At 36.9% G+C, this 14,223-nt stretch overlaps 1 long non-coding RNA gene across 1 annotated transcript in view; it reads right to left on the reverse strand.

The window, feature by feature from the left end:
• The window catches only part of LOC109373015 (uncharacterized), a 29,983-nt gene extending 19,594 nt beyond the window's left edge, over positions 1-10,389 (reverse strand). The window contains exon 1 of the long non-coding RNA XR_002122146.1: positions 10,318-10,389. This is a non-coding gene — a long non-coding RNA (uncharacterized LOC109373015). The remainder of the gene's footprint in view (positions 1-10,317) is intronic.
• Positions 10,390-14,223: the final 3,834 nt, after the last annotated feature.

Below are 14,223 nucleotides of genomic sequence, written 5' to 3' on the forward strand. Positions count from 1 at the left end.
GAAGGCTCAGAAACAACGAAGAGTGCTGTTTACTTTAATTCACTGCATAAAATGTATTGAATTCATTAAGCATTTAACACCATACTTAAGAGGGTGGAATATAAAGAAACAATCTTGTGCTGGCTTACTATCTTACATAAGCCAATTGAATTAGATTTTCATCCTGTAATTTATGCTAAATTACACTGATCCTTTCCTATTTATACACTTCCAATGAATAGAAAAGTGAGGCAATAAACACAAAGTTGTTACAAAGTAATAAATCACACCTCTCGATGAAGGGAAACATTTTCTTGAGTTTTAATTCAATTTGGAGTGGCTATTCTTGGGATCATGCACTGTTGTAATAGAGCTGAGATCGTCTCTACAAGTGTAATGGGAATTGTGAATTCATACATCATTGAAAATAAATTTAAGTTTCCTTACTGACCTTGCCAATGGGCATTTAGGAAAATTAAAATCACAATTTGTGGCAATATTCCCTGTTCCTGGGAGCATTGCACAGTGAAAATCTACTTTCTCTCTTTCTTATATTTCTCTTCAAAGTATGTGTATACTGCACATCTTTGACTAAAGCTAAGCAACAGTGATCTGATCAGTGTTTACTGCCTGCAGTAAACTTAGAGAAAAGCAGCAGATTTTATCTCTTCAGCCCCTGAGGTCATTATTCTGGAATATCTTGCAATTCTGCTTTCCAACAATTTCTTAATCTTTAAAAGAGTGCACACTTCATAAATCAGTTGGACTCAAAAAGACAACTTGAAAACAACTAAAATACAATGGATTCAACAAAAGAATCATGCATTTGTTCACTTGCTTTTAAAGCCGTAAGCCCATGAAAAGTTTGATAACTATTTTTACTGTGCCATGGCCTAAGAGAAGTAGTCATATATCAAAAATTCATGAAACTAAGAAAAAATTAATATTAGCATTAACCTGAAAAACTTAACGATAGATTGTCCAGTCTATCTCTTAACTCAAAATGCATACTTCAATACAACGTCGGACAATTAAGTTCACGAACTCATCCTAGAAAAAGTGCTACATACCTTACTGCTGAATATCACTATGGTCACCTTCAGAGTACTCCCCTTGGTAAGGTATGCACCAGTCCACCCTTCAAATAAATTTTGAAACTTTTTCTGGAATGGTCATTGGTGCTGTCATCATATTACCCTTGATGTCCTGAATGTCATCAAAATGTCGTCCTTTCAATATTTCCTTTATCTTTGAGTAAAGAAAGATGTCATTGGGGGCCAGATCAGGTGAGTAGGGAAGGTGTTTCAATACTGTTATTTGTTTACTGGTTAAAAACTCCCTCACAGACAGTACCAGGTTAGCTGGTGCATTGTCATAATGCAAGAACCATGAATTGTTGGCGAAAAGTTCAGATCATCCAACATTTCTTTTTCCCCAAAGATTTTATTGGGGAATGGGGGGGAGGGGAACAGCATTGAGGAATTGGGGAAGGGGAACAGACAAGTTGCTGTCCTTTTGTTCTTCAGTCTAGTTGTGGAGGACGTCGCTTCACTGGCCCATGTTGGTATTATCATTGTGCTCTTCCCAGGTGAGGCAGTCGCTCTCCGGCCATTGGACAGCCACTCATGGTGGCTCATGGCAGCTCACAAAAGCTCACACTCACTGCCAGCCAGCCCCACAGCAGCCTACACCGTCACCAGCGACTCACGGCAGCCCAGCTCCAGGTCGAACTGTTGTTCACCATCTTAGCTGTAGAGGGCTCAGTGTCACTGGCCCTCATGTGGGATCTGAGCCGGGGCCCTGCTGCTCAGAGCTGGTGTCCAAAGCCAACTCCTAACCAACGTGCCACTCGGCCAGCCCAGGTCATCTAACATTTTCACGCAGCCTTTTCAGCACTTCCAAATAGTAAACTTGGTTAACTGTTTGTCCAGTTGGTACAAATTCATAATGAATACTCCCTCTAATATCAAAAAAATGTTAGCAACATTGTTGCAGCAAGTTCGTGAACTTAATTGTCGTACCTTTGTATATTGGTTTAATCATGGGAGGGATATTCAAAGCACACCATGAGAAATAGATGCTGAAATTTTCCATATACAAAGCAATCTCCATAGAATGTCTTTGAGGTTATTTGAACAAATATAACTGCTTTAAAACATTGTCATGTAGCTGTCTGCATTTTTGAAGGAGGTTTGGTTGTAGTTTCAGATAAATACAATTATTCCCCATTTCTCTCTTATGTAATAGTAATTACAGGAACAGATTTCTGTGGAGATAAAATAAAGTTTATGGTTTCTTTATCAGCCTGCCACATAAAAATGTTTCATCAAAGTCCCATCTAGGTAGCACTTTCTAGCATCTACCTGTTTATGACAGTGATTTGCTGCCAAAAACTTTGTCCGTACCTAATTCCAGTCACTGCTTCTATAATTTGTTCTTGTTATAATTTCAATGAAAGAGGAGATTAGCAAGTTATTCTTCCTCATATATAACTCAGCATGAATATAGCTACTTTTATTTTAAAGGCAGGTAGCAGCCTAGCTGCTGACTTGTTTTTTCCATTGTACGTTCATGGAGTAAAATAGTTTTCTTTTTAAGTAAAGTCTTTTGTATTTACTGAAAACACTGTCTAATAAGCTTGTTGAAGAGGACAAACACAAAAGACTTTGAAGTCTTTCTCCTGTTAAGAGATACATTTATATCTTTTTATGAGCCCTTTTTGTCCTCCTTTCTTATGTTTATAAAATATAATAATAAAAATCCTTTTAAATAGCAGCTTTTAACCTGAATGTACATTTTTGCCCCCTTTACTGCAGTGAAGATACTTATCATAATTAAAGATTAAAATTCTAGTGGGGCTTCTTCTTCAGAAACAGTAACTTTACAGAAACAGCCTTAAGGAATTTTTTAGGAACTCCCAGGTGTGTTCATGAGATCATTTTTCTTTTAATATTTGGCGTAAACCTGCTTTTATCTTAGTTTTCTCCATCTCTGTATCATTGACCAAGTTGCTCAGACCCAAGTGTGCTCTTCTTTTTTGGGCCTCATATCAAAACCCAACAGTTAGGCCTGTCACCTTTGTCTGATAGATGCCCCATCTGACCACTTCTCACCGCCTTCACCTCTACCATCTTGGTCCATACCAGCATCTGCTCTCTCCGAGCTCTCCTACAGTCCATCCTTCACTCAGCACTCAAAGGGGTCTTTAAAAAATGCAAATCGGATCATGCCTTTTCTTCTACTTAAGACTTACTAATGGCTTCCTACCAAGCTTACAATAAACTCCAAATTCTTGACCATGGCCATCATGACCTGGCCCTGTCTCTCTCTCCAACCTCACCTCTTACCACTCCCGCCTGCTCGGTGAAGCCAGTAACAATGGAGCCCTTCCTATTCCTCACGTACACAACGTTTATGAGGCTCTGGCCTTTTTCGCTGCTCCTCCTTCTGCCATACCTCATCATTCAGGCCTCTGCTCAGATGTCACCTCCTCAGGGAGGATGTTGCTGAATACTTTCTCTATTCTTCCTCCCTCACCCTGCTTAGCTTTTTACATAACACTTATTACTATAGAAATTACCTATCTTTTTCCCCCCTTTGCCTGCTTCCCTCACTGGAATGGAAGTTTCATGAGCACATGGACTTTGTATATTTTACTGCTGTGTCCTCCAGATCTCAAACAGAATCTGTTACATAGTAAGCATTGAATAAACATTTGTTGATTGATTAAACAAATGAGAAAACTTTACTCATTCAAAGATATGTTCCGTTATTAGAATCCCATTCATTTGTAATGTTTACTGTACCTTCATTATACATAGCTCTCAGAAGTAATTTTTTAAAAGACCCTGATTTTCTCTAAAATATTTCTGTTAGCAATGCTGAGAGCCCAGAAATAAACATTCAGAAAACCTACGTAATTTGTATCATGTAACAAAGTATCATACAATCATAAATTTTACCTAAAAAAAATTATAAAAATTTTCATGTAATAGGTTAATTTCCATTATTCAAATAAGTCTTAATGTGAAAATTACTCACTTAAAAGTAAGCATTTAAAAGTAACTCCCTTTGATACTGGCTTTATGGCCATTTCTCTCTGTGGCAGTTTAAATTCAATAATTATATCTTTTGTCATCACCAAGAGTGTTCTTAACTCGGCACCCTTTTAGTAATATGTCAATCTAAAAATTGATGAATGTCAGTCACAAATAATTCTGATGTCATTTTTTCTTTAATATGCTCAGCAGGGACCATCTATAGATATCAGAGAAAACCTCAGACAGCCCCAGATGAATAGTGTATTCTTCCCCTGTGTCAAAAAAAAACTGATCAAAATTCTAGACAGGTTGGGGCTTATTTTTCCTTTATTTAAATCGAGCAGTCTCATTGTGAACTTAAATCAGAGCACTTCTAAAGACTTTTCCAACACAGTCATTATTGTGAACTTAATATACACAAAATGATATATGACTCAATAAATAATGTATTAATATATAGAATCTTATCGACCCCAAACTCCACTTAATATTAAGAATTTAAGTTGTGCCTGGTGTTTTTAAGAGCTGCCAATAGCCACCGTGAGCGGCCGTCCAGAAGCTGGTGACCAATCTGCCTTACCTGGGAAGAGCGCAATGATAATACCAACACGGGCCGGTGAAGCAACATCCTCCACAACTAGACTGAAGAACAAAAGGACAGCAACTTGTCTGTTCCCCTTCCCCTGATTCCCCAGTGCTGTTCCCCTCACCCAATTCCCCAATAAAATCTTTAAAAAAAAAAAAGAATTTAAGTTGTGATAATAATAATGACAATAAATGAAAGTAATAATAGGTTTAATTTGGGGATATGATTAGAAAGAAAACATGCTACATTTAGTAATTGCTCCAGTACTGCTATGTCCCTTAGCCATGTTTTGCAGCACCTAATAAGTTAATGACTTGACTTCAAGTATTTTCTCTTCCCCAGTGCATTCTGGCCTGACTCTACAAATCAGCATTTCCCCCAAGTGTGCTCTGCAGAACATAATCTTAGAATGTTAAAAAGCACTTTGCAAATAATAATCATAACAGTAATAATGTTAATTAGTTAATAAACTTGGAAAGTGAAACTTTGAGCTAATCAGAGTTTAGTTTTTTTGCTGTAGGACTTCTCAGAGCCTTGAATATAGTAAAATGAATTGTACATTTCTAAGGGAAATTAACTCTCAGTTTCCCAAATTATCTGACTACTGAAGCATTATTTTAAAGAATATCTTTTGGACAAGTGTTCCAGAAAATGCTTCTGTAATTCAATATCTGTAAAGCTTTGACCCTCTGTTGTGACACTTCTCTGAAGATAAGACTGATAGAGCTTTTCTATCAACTAGTGAATAACAACTTCAGCAAAACGGGGGTGATCCTATCCAGTCTCCTCTACCTCCTATTTGATCCCTGATATTCCAAAGCTTAATGTTTATTGCTCATTGTCAAAAATTATTTATTATTAAACAGTAACTCGGCTCTGTAGTCCCATGATCTTCTTAGTGACAAATCCAAAGAACTCTTTCCAGTCCCTATTCCATTGAATCCCTTTGGGGCATTTGATGCTATTGTTCACGCACTATTACTTGAAACTCTTGAATTCTTAGTTCTTTTCCCTCTTTGACTCTCTTTTCAGTTTCCTTGTGTGATTCTATTGTATTTTCTCTGTTTACCTCTTATGTGTTGTTTTCAATTTTTTGCTAGCCTTCTTGTCTCTCTTTGCACTTTCGCCTTGTTTTATCTCACCCACATTTATTGCTTCAAATGCCATTATAGACTGATGGTTCACAAAGCTATAGCTCTAAGATCTCTAAGATCTTCAAATGCCTACAAACCCCCTCCACTTGAATGTGTAATGTCCAACTACTTAACAGCCCTCTCCACTATCATGTCTATAGGCATTTCAAATTCAAGTTGCAAAAAATTAATTTATCATCTCCACACTCACCACTCAACAAACTTCCTGCTTCCTCATATTTCTTATCCTCATTCAGTGTTGAATTCACAGAAATAATCATGTGAGATTGACAGTGTGATATGGTGGGGGAAAAAATATTAACTTGGAAACAGATTGCTTGAGTGTGAGTTGTATGGCTGAGTTAATAACTTACATAGCCCAGGGTAAGTCAGTTCACAATTCTGGACCTCACTTCCCTCATGTATAAAATATTAGATAATCCTATATTTACTCTTTTGTGGCAGTCTTTATTATTCCCCTTCATTCTTGGAAGATTTTAACGCCTACATTATTGGCGCACTAACCAACACTATCCCTTAGTGATTTAATCTGCTCATATTACCTTTCCAACATTCTTTTCACTTAATTCTCAGAATCCCTCTGCTCCAATGGTCATGTTCTCTAGAATACCTCAGCCACTTGTTTCTGTGGTTGAACATTAGACCTTGTCACTAAAGTTAAAACAATCCCTCTAAAATCTTAATTCCAAGAACCCATTCAAAGATCTTTCTCCACCGGACTTCTTACTTCACTGGAACTAACAACCCATTAAGCCAAATATTATTTTCTCTGACTTCCCTTCCTTCTTTCCTTCTTCCTCTCACACGCACACACACAAAAATATTTACTCACTTCTCACCTAACAAAATTCAGCTCTATGGCCAAGCCTTATGGAATTCCTTTGTGTACACCCTGAAATCTTTTACCCTTCTTTGTACTTACATGGCAAAACCCCTACTCTGAATAAATTTGGCTATTTGCCTGACCCATAACTGCTGGATGAAGGTAAAGATGGCTGGAGGGAAACACATGATTATCTAATATATCAGCAGTTCTCAACCTTCCTAATGCTGCAACCCCTTAATACAGTTCCTCATGTTGTGGTGACCCCCAACCATAAAATTATTTTCGTTGCTACTCTATAACTGTAATTTTGCTACTGTTATGAATCGTAATGTAAATATCTTTTTGTTTTCCGATGGTCTTAGGCGACCCCTGTGAAAGAGGGTCGTTCAACCCCCAAAAGGGTCGCGACCCACAGGTTGAGAACCACTGTAATATATTAATTATAAATCTCCCCTTATTGGACTATAAGCTCCTGTGGGCAGGATTCTTTCTGTTTGCTTCCCTAGTATATCCCTTGCATCTAGACACTGCTTTGCATACAGTATTTTTTTAATGAATTTGTTGAATGAATAAAGCATATGTACTGATAATTCACACAACATCTCATTGATTCAACCTGTGAATATGTAATCCATTTCTTCCACTGTAAAGAACTCATGTATTTTGGAAGAGGCCTGACTAATTTTCGGAAGGATAGATTAGTAATGCTTTGTGTTTATCTTCAAGCCAGCCCTAAGTATATTTGCAAATTATTGGATCCAAAGTTAACATTTTCACTTTGACTATGGAACTTTTATATCAATATATGATGATTTGTAGGAACCATGACATTTTCCTGCCTTAAAGCTCTGAAATAATTATATCTTTAACTAATTCATTATGTAACGGGGAAGTTTAGACTAGAATGTTACATTATTGGTGTTTTAATGATGAGAGAAGGTCAGCAAGACTCCAGTAGTCATAGCAACATGAAGTTCTTTTCATCTTTTAAGTGACCTAAGGTGACTGTTTCTTTTCTTTACATTATTATATAAGGGTTTTTCACAGAGGTAAAGTGCGTGCACTAACTAACATTCAAGTTAGGTGAAGATATTTAAGGTAGAAGCAGATACAACTACCACTGGACCCCTACAGGATCCTCCTCTACCTCCAAATAAAGGAATTTATAGCTCTATTCAGAAGTAAACGGGTTTGAAACAAGACTTGAAAATTACTTGCCAATTAAAACTTTCAACTAGGTTGAGAAGAAGGAGAACATCAATAATATGCATTCTTAATCATTAAATTAATGCCATAAAATCTTAGGGAAATGAAAGAAGTACCACTGAGACCCATATAAGTCCTAAGAAGTTCAGCCTCATTGAAATAAGACAGAAGTTCTTTAAGTAGCAGAATTTACAGGAGAGAAAGACAATGACAGAGGCTGAGACCTAAAGGCAATATAGCAAAAAACTAGTGTGAGATTGATTTTTTTTAAATGGAAGGTCATATTATTTCATTATTTTTATGTTCATGTCAAATATCTCATAATTAAAATAACTTTAAAGTTAAAAGAAAAATCATGAGCTAGGTTTAAGAAGATGGTAAATTGAAGGATGAAAGGGATTGGAAAGTTCTGCCCAAAGCTGTCTTTGTCATATATGACTTGTTCTGTTAATTAATGGATGACTGGGAAAGACTTCATCAAATAATCTATTTATCCCTGAAAGCTGTTTTCATATATTTCTAAAACTTTTTGACTTAATAGACCAAATTAATTCTTTGATGTTCATGGATGCCATGTACTTATGGACATCTGTCTTATTTTTTAGCAATCAGTAGTAGATTGTTTTTTTATTTTCATGTCCACAAGATTCATCAAACTTGCAGCTTCCATGTATCCTTCTTTTCTGCCAAATAATGGCAATAGCAACATTAATAATAATAGTAACAGGAACAACAACACATTATGCCAAGTACTGTCTTAAATATATCATATTTAATTTATTTAGTCCTCACATCCACATTATTAAGTGAGTACTTTTAGTATCCTCTCTTTTACAGATAAGGAACCCAAGTGACAGAGAAGTAAGACATTTGCCCAGGATCATAACTGGTTCTGAGGTTTGTGCTCTTAAACATTATGCTATACTGCCTCTTGATCATGGATCTAGGAAGTTAAGGAGTTCTTATGAACCCTACACTACAATTTATTCATGCTACCAATCGTTATTCTATTTCACCCTGCTCTGTGTTAGGAATGTTAATGAACAAGGAAGGTCCCATCCCTGATCCCAAGAAGAGAGAGCATTAAATAAGCAATAACAACATGAGATAAGAGCTATGGTGCTGGAAGTATCAAGAGCTGTTAATTACAGCAAGAACCATAAGCTAGTATAAGGAGAATGTGATTTCTTGCCAAACTTAGAATTTATACAAATCCTTAGAAAAGGCAAACAGCCTATAGTTGCATGCTGGTGGCAGTGAGCTCTGGATGAGTAAAGCAAGAGAAAAGGTGGCCAAGGGGTGATTAGGATCAAGCTATAATGGAAGATAAAGGAATCACACAGTTGAAAAGGCCAGCTAAAAGCATGTCACTTTGCCAGAGTCCTTGCTGGAAGGCAGGGGTCAGTTCAGGTTTCTTGTTGTGGTTGATGCAGAGATGCGCTGCCCAGAATCCCCTCCATGGAAGGACTCGCCACCTGTGTGTCGTGAGGTCAGCAACAGACTCCAGCCATCAGCTCCTCCAGGACTGCCCCAGCTGCAAAGGATGACCTTCCCTAAAGAAACCTTCTTCCTAGAGTAGCCCACAAATTAAGCTCACCATGAATAAAGGAGTTCAAATCATTACTTCATGATAAAAAAAAGTGTAATTTCTATTTTACATTAAAATATGTATACTCAGCTAATTTTCTTTGATTTCTGGGTTTTGATGTAGATAAATTTTTTGGATAAGCTTACATTACATAGTGCCCATACAAAAGTATCTAAATAGCAACTGTATGGGAAATACTTCTAAGTCCAATTCCCTTCAATGACTAGTTTGACATTTTTGTAAAAAAAAATGTTGATGTTGAGATTTTTCTGTTTCTGTGCTTGTAAAATTGGAGTTAGCTTGTGAACATTCGTGAACAGTCTACCTGAGCACAAATCTTCAAGGCTCCCACTGAAAACAATTCAGAGTTGTTTGTCACATATATCTTTTCTCCTATTCTTATTTGGCAGTGACAGAAGTCAAAGTTACCTTCCTTTGTGCCTCATTTTCAGTAGTTATCCTCAACCCATCTCATCCTCGTTCCAAATTGTTCCTTTTGAACTTAGTATCATGAAATTGGCATGATATCTAAACTCACCAGGGAATGAAAAGAAAATGAGAGAAGAGAGAAAATAAATACATAGAAAACCAGGAAATTATTATCCAAAGAGCAAATAGAAGGAACTAGTAAAAATGAAAAGCAGAAAGATGTTAAGTGTCACTGGTTCTTTCTGAAACAGCTCAAGAACAAGTCAAAAGTCCGAAAACTCTTCAGGATATATTAAGACTTACCACAATAATTTCTGAAGGCAAACAAAAAGCAATCACTTATGTTTACAGCCAGATTTCTAATTTCAACAAATTTGGACTTTTCCCATTTCCCTCTCAGAAATCACCCAAAACCCACAAGTAGAACAAGAAACAAAATGCAAATGCCATACTTGATGAATCTAGAAAATAAATAAAACCCCAAATTACTACATAAGCAGAAGGCCTACCCAAAACAGTGAAGGTCAAACAGGTGCGTAGGGAGATGTGAAAATAAGATTCCTGCAGCTCCACATTCTCAGAAAATGATGGCAGAACTTACCTTTAAAAAAAAAAAAAAGAGGGTTTTTAAAACAAACAATCCCTTGATCATGACATCAGGAAAAGGGTGACAGATTTGATGGGGGAAGCCTCTCTACCCTCAATGTCACTCTGAGGAGGGAGAAAGCAGGGCTGCACCACAGGGCACCCGGATGTACAGGAAAGTGTACAGAAAGCACTGCCCCGGTGAAGCCGCGGTGACCACGCCCACGCCCCTCCAATGATTATCAGCCCCACAGTGCTACGCCCTCTTGGTATATGAATGCTTCATATAGTACACATTCTATTTACATCTATTTATTTGTTTTAAATATTTCCTTGTTGGTAGTTTATCTTTTAAATATGTATGATATATATATATGATATATATCATATATATGATATTTATATTTATATGTATTTGTAACATATATAAATAGGCTCTTTTTAAATGTAAAATTTACCACAATGATCCTTTTGTTTTTAATTTCCTTTAATACTTTTCATCTGATGTAACACTTCCCCAGCTAGATACCTAATATTTTCTTCAATTTCCTCATTTAATAGTTTTAAACCCTAGACCTTAGATAATGTTTAATCCCACATGATTTAGCTACATTTTTCTCTAACGTCCTACTTATGCTAACAAGACGAATGATCTGGATGAAAAAATTGAAGCTATTAAAATTAGTTTAGACTTTATCAAAATTTGCTAAATCTCTAGCGCAAAACAACAAAAAAAAATACTTAAGATGTGGCCAAGTATAGAAAATGCTGAATATGTGGCCAAGTATAGAAAATACTTAATATGTGGCTAAGTATAGAGACCTGCATTCCAAGATTACTCTGGTTCTCAGGTTTTTTTGTTTTGTTTTGTTTTGTTTTCTGATCAACTAAATAATGACCTCCAAAGCTACAAGAAATATGAAATCCTAGGAAAAATAGGAAAAAGTTATGTTGGTTTTAGATTATTAATCTTTAACTCTTACATGTGAGATGAGAAGAAGGGGGCTTACTCTTTTATAAAAATTCAGGTAGGTGGTTAAGGTTCATTTATTCCACTGCTTGAAGAATCATCTTGATAGAATTCTTTGACTTAGAAAGCTTCTTCAGGGTTATGTACTCCAGGCATCCCCTGTTATCGTGCTGCGGTTAATACAGTTAAAGATGTGAGTTTAAGGCCTGAACATGCCCAGAAACTTTATAGAAAGGAAACCTCTCCTTCTTTCCAGACTAAGCTACCAAGTCAGCCATTTCATAAACTCACAATCAAATGAAATTGAGCAACCATTACTGTTGCTATAGTGAATCCACATAACAACAACAACAAATTAGGTAGATAATAACGATCAGACAATTGTCTCTGTGGAAAATGCCTTGGTCTGAACCAATTTTGCTATATTAATGTGTTCCTTCAAGAAAGGATAGTAAGAGGGGGCCGGCCAAGTGGCTCAGTTGGTTAGGAGCTCACTCAAGGGTGTAAGCTCTGGGCAACAGTGGTTTGATGCCCGGCCCGAGCTGAGCTGCCAACAGGTGGCAAGATGGTTAGTTAAAAAAAAGGATAGTAAGACAAGATAGCTTGCCACTTCTACCATGACTCTGACTCTCATACCACTTTTCTGGTTTGTATATATTTGAAATATGGTTAGCTTATCAGTAAAATGTTTGTTTTGTTTCCAAAAATGTTACATTAAAAGGGAAAGTTAGAAAATCAAGGATACTAAATCATTTTTCTAAGCCCTTGAGTAACAATGCTTGCAAGATTTATATTAAATCACATTTCCAGCAACTACATCATAATAACCAGCACTTTAGAAACAAAGAGAACAATGTGTATGCATTCTAAAAGAACCATATTTATAAATACATTTTCTTTTTTTTTAAGTTTATTAGGGTGATAATGGTTAGTAAAATTACATAGGTTTCAAGCGTATAGTTCTGTAAATACATCATCTGTATATCACATTTTGTATTCACCACCCAGAGTCAGTTCTCCTTCCATCACCATATATTTCACCTGTTTACTCTCATCTACCACTCCCTTCCCCCCTTACCCTCTGTAACCACTAAACTATTGTCTGTGTCTATGAGTCTTTGTTTCTTTATGTGTTTGTCTTGTTCATTTGTTGCTTTCAGTTTTATATCCCACATATCAGTGAAATCATATGGTTCTGGACTTTTTCTGTGTGACTTATTTCACTTAGCATAATAATCTCAAGATCCATTCATGTTGTCACAAATGGCACTATTTCATCTTTTCTTATGGCACAATAGTATTCCATTGTGTATATATACCACATCTTCTTTATCCAATCATCTAACGAAGGACACATTGGTTGTGTCCATGTCTTGGCCACCATAAATAAAGCTACAATTAACATCGGAGCACATATATCTTTGAGGATAAATGTTTTCAGGTTTTGGGGATATATACCCAGGAGAGAGATTGCTGGGTCATGTGGTAATTCTATTCTTAATTTTTTGAGAAACCTCCACACAGCCTTGCACTAATCTGCACCAGTCTTGTGGCTGCACCAATCTGCATCCCCACCAACAGTGTATGAAAATTCCCTTTTCTCCACAGCCTCTCCAACACTTGTTATTATTAGTCTGTTGATAATGGCCATTCTAACCTATGTGAGGTGATATCTCATTATGGTTTTTATTTGTATTTCTTTGATGATTAGTGATGGTGAGCACCTTTTCATATGTCTGTTGGCCAACTGTATGTCCTCTTTGGAGAAATGTCTATTCAGGTCCTCTGCCCATTTTTTAATTGGGTTGTTTGCTTTTTGTTGTTGAGTTTGAGTTCCTTATATTTTTTGGATATTAGCCCTTTATCGAAGGCGTTGTTTGCAAAAATCTTCCCCCATTCAGTTGATTGCCTCTTTATTTTGTCAATGGATTCTTTTGCTATACAGAAGCTTTTTAGTTTGATATAGTCCCATTCATGTATTTCAGCTTTTATTTCCCTTGCCTTTGAGGTCAAAATCTTAAAATCCTCTTTGAACCCAAGGTCTATAAGTTTAGTATCTATGTTTTCTTCTATGCAGTCTATTGTTTCAGGCCTTATATTTAGGTCTTTGATCTATTTTGAGTTAATTTTGGTACATGGTGAAAGATAGCAGTCTAGTTTCATTCTTTTGCACGTGGCTTTCCAATTCTCCCAGCACCATTTATTGAAGAGGCTTTCTTTTCTCCATTGTATGTTTTTGGCTCCTTTGTCAAAAATTATCTGTCCATATTTGTGTGGGTTTGTTTCTGGGTTTTCAATTCTATTCCATTGGTCTGTTTTATAAATATATTTTCAATTAACAACCTAAAAAAGAAATCAACTTGGGCTGGCCGAGCGGCGCATTGGTAAAAAGTTGGCTTGAGATGCCAGCTCTGAGCAGCAGGGCTCCAGTTTGGATCCCATATGAGGGCCAGTGACATGGCGCCCTCTCCAGCTAAGATGGTGAACAATAGCTCAACCTGGAGCTGGGCTGCTGTGGGTTGCTGGCGACAGTGTAGGCTGCAGTGGGGCTGGCCGGCAGCTGGCATGCACTTTCATGAGCTGCCATGAGCCGCCGTGAGCGGCTGTCCAATGTCTGGCGGCCGACTGCCTCACCCGAGAAGAGCGCAAAGATAATACCAACATGGGCCAGTGAAGCAACGTCCTCCACAACTAGACTGAAGAACAAAAGCGCAGCAACTTGTCTGTTTCCCTTCCCTGATTCCCCAACGCTGTTCCTCTCCCACAATTCCCCAATACAAAATCTTTACAAATAAAAGAGAAACCAACTTGAATATGGTTTCAAATATTTGAGAAAGAAACACTGACAATATTGTTATAT

Source organism: Hipposideros armiger, unplaced genomic scaffold (genome assembly GCF_001890085.2).
Source record: "Hipposideros armiger isolate ML-2016 unplaced genomic scaffold, ASM189008v1 scaffold_16, whole genome shotgun sequence".
In the NCBI taxonomy this organism is placed as follows: Eukaryota; Metazoa; Chordata; class Mammalia; order Chiroptera; family Hipposideridae; genus Hipposideros; species Hipposideros armiger.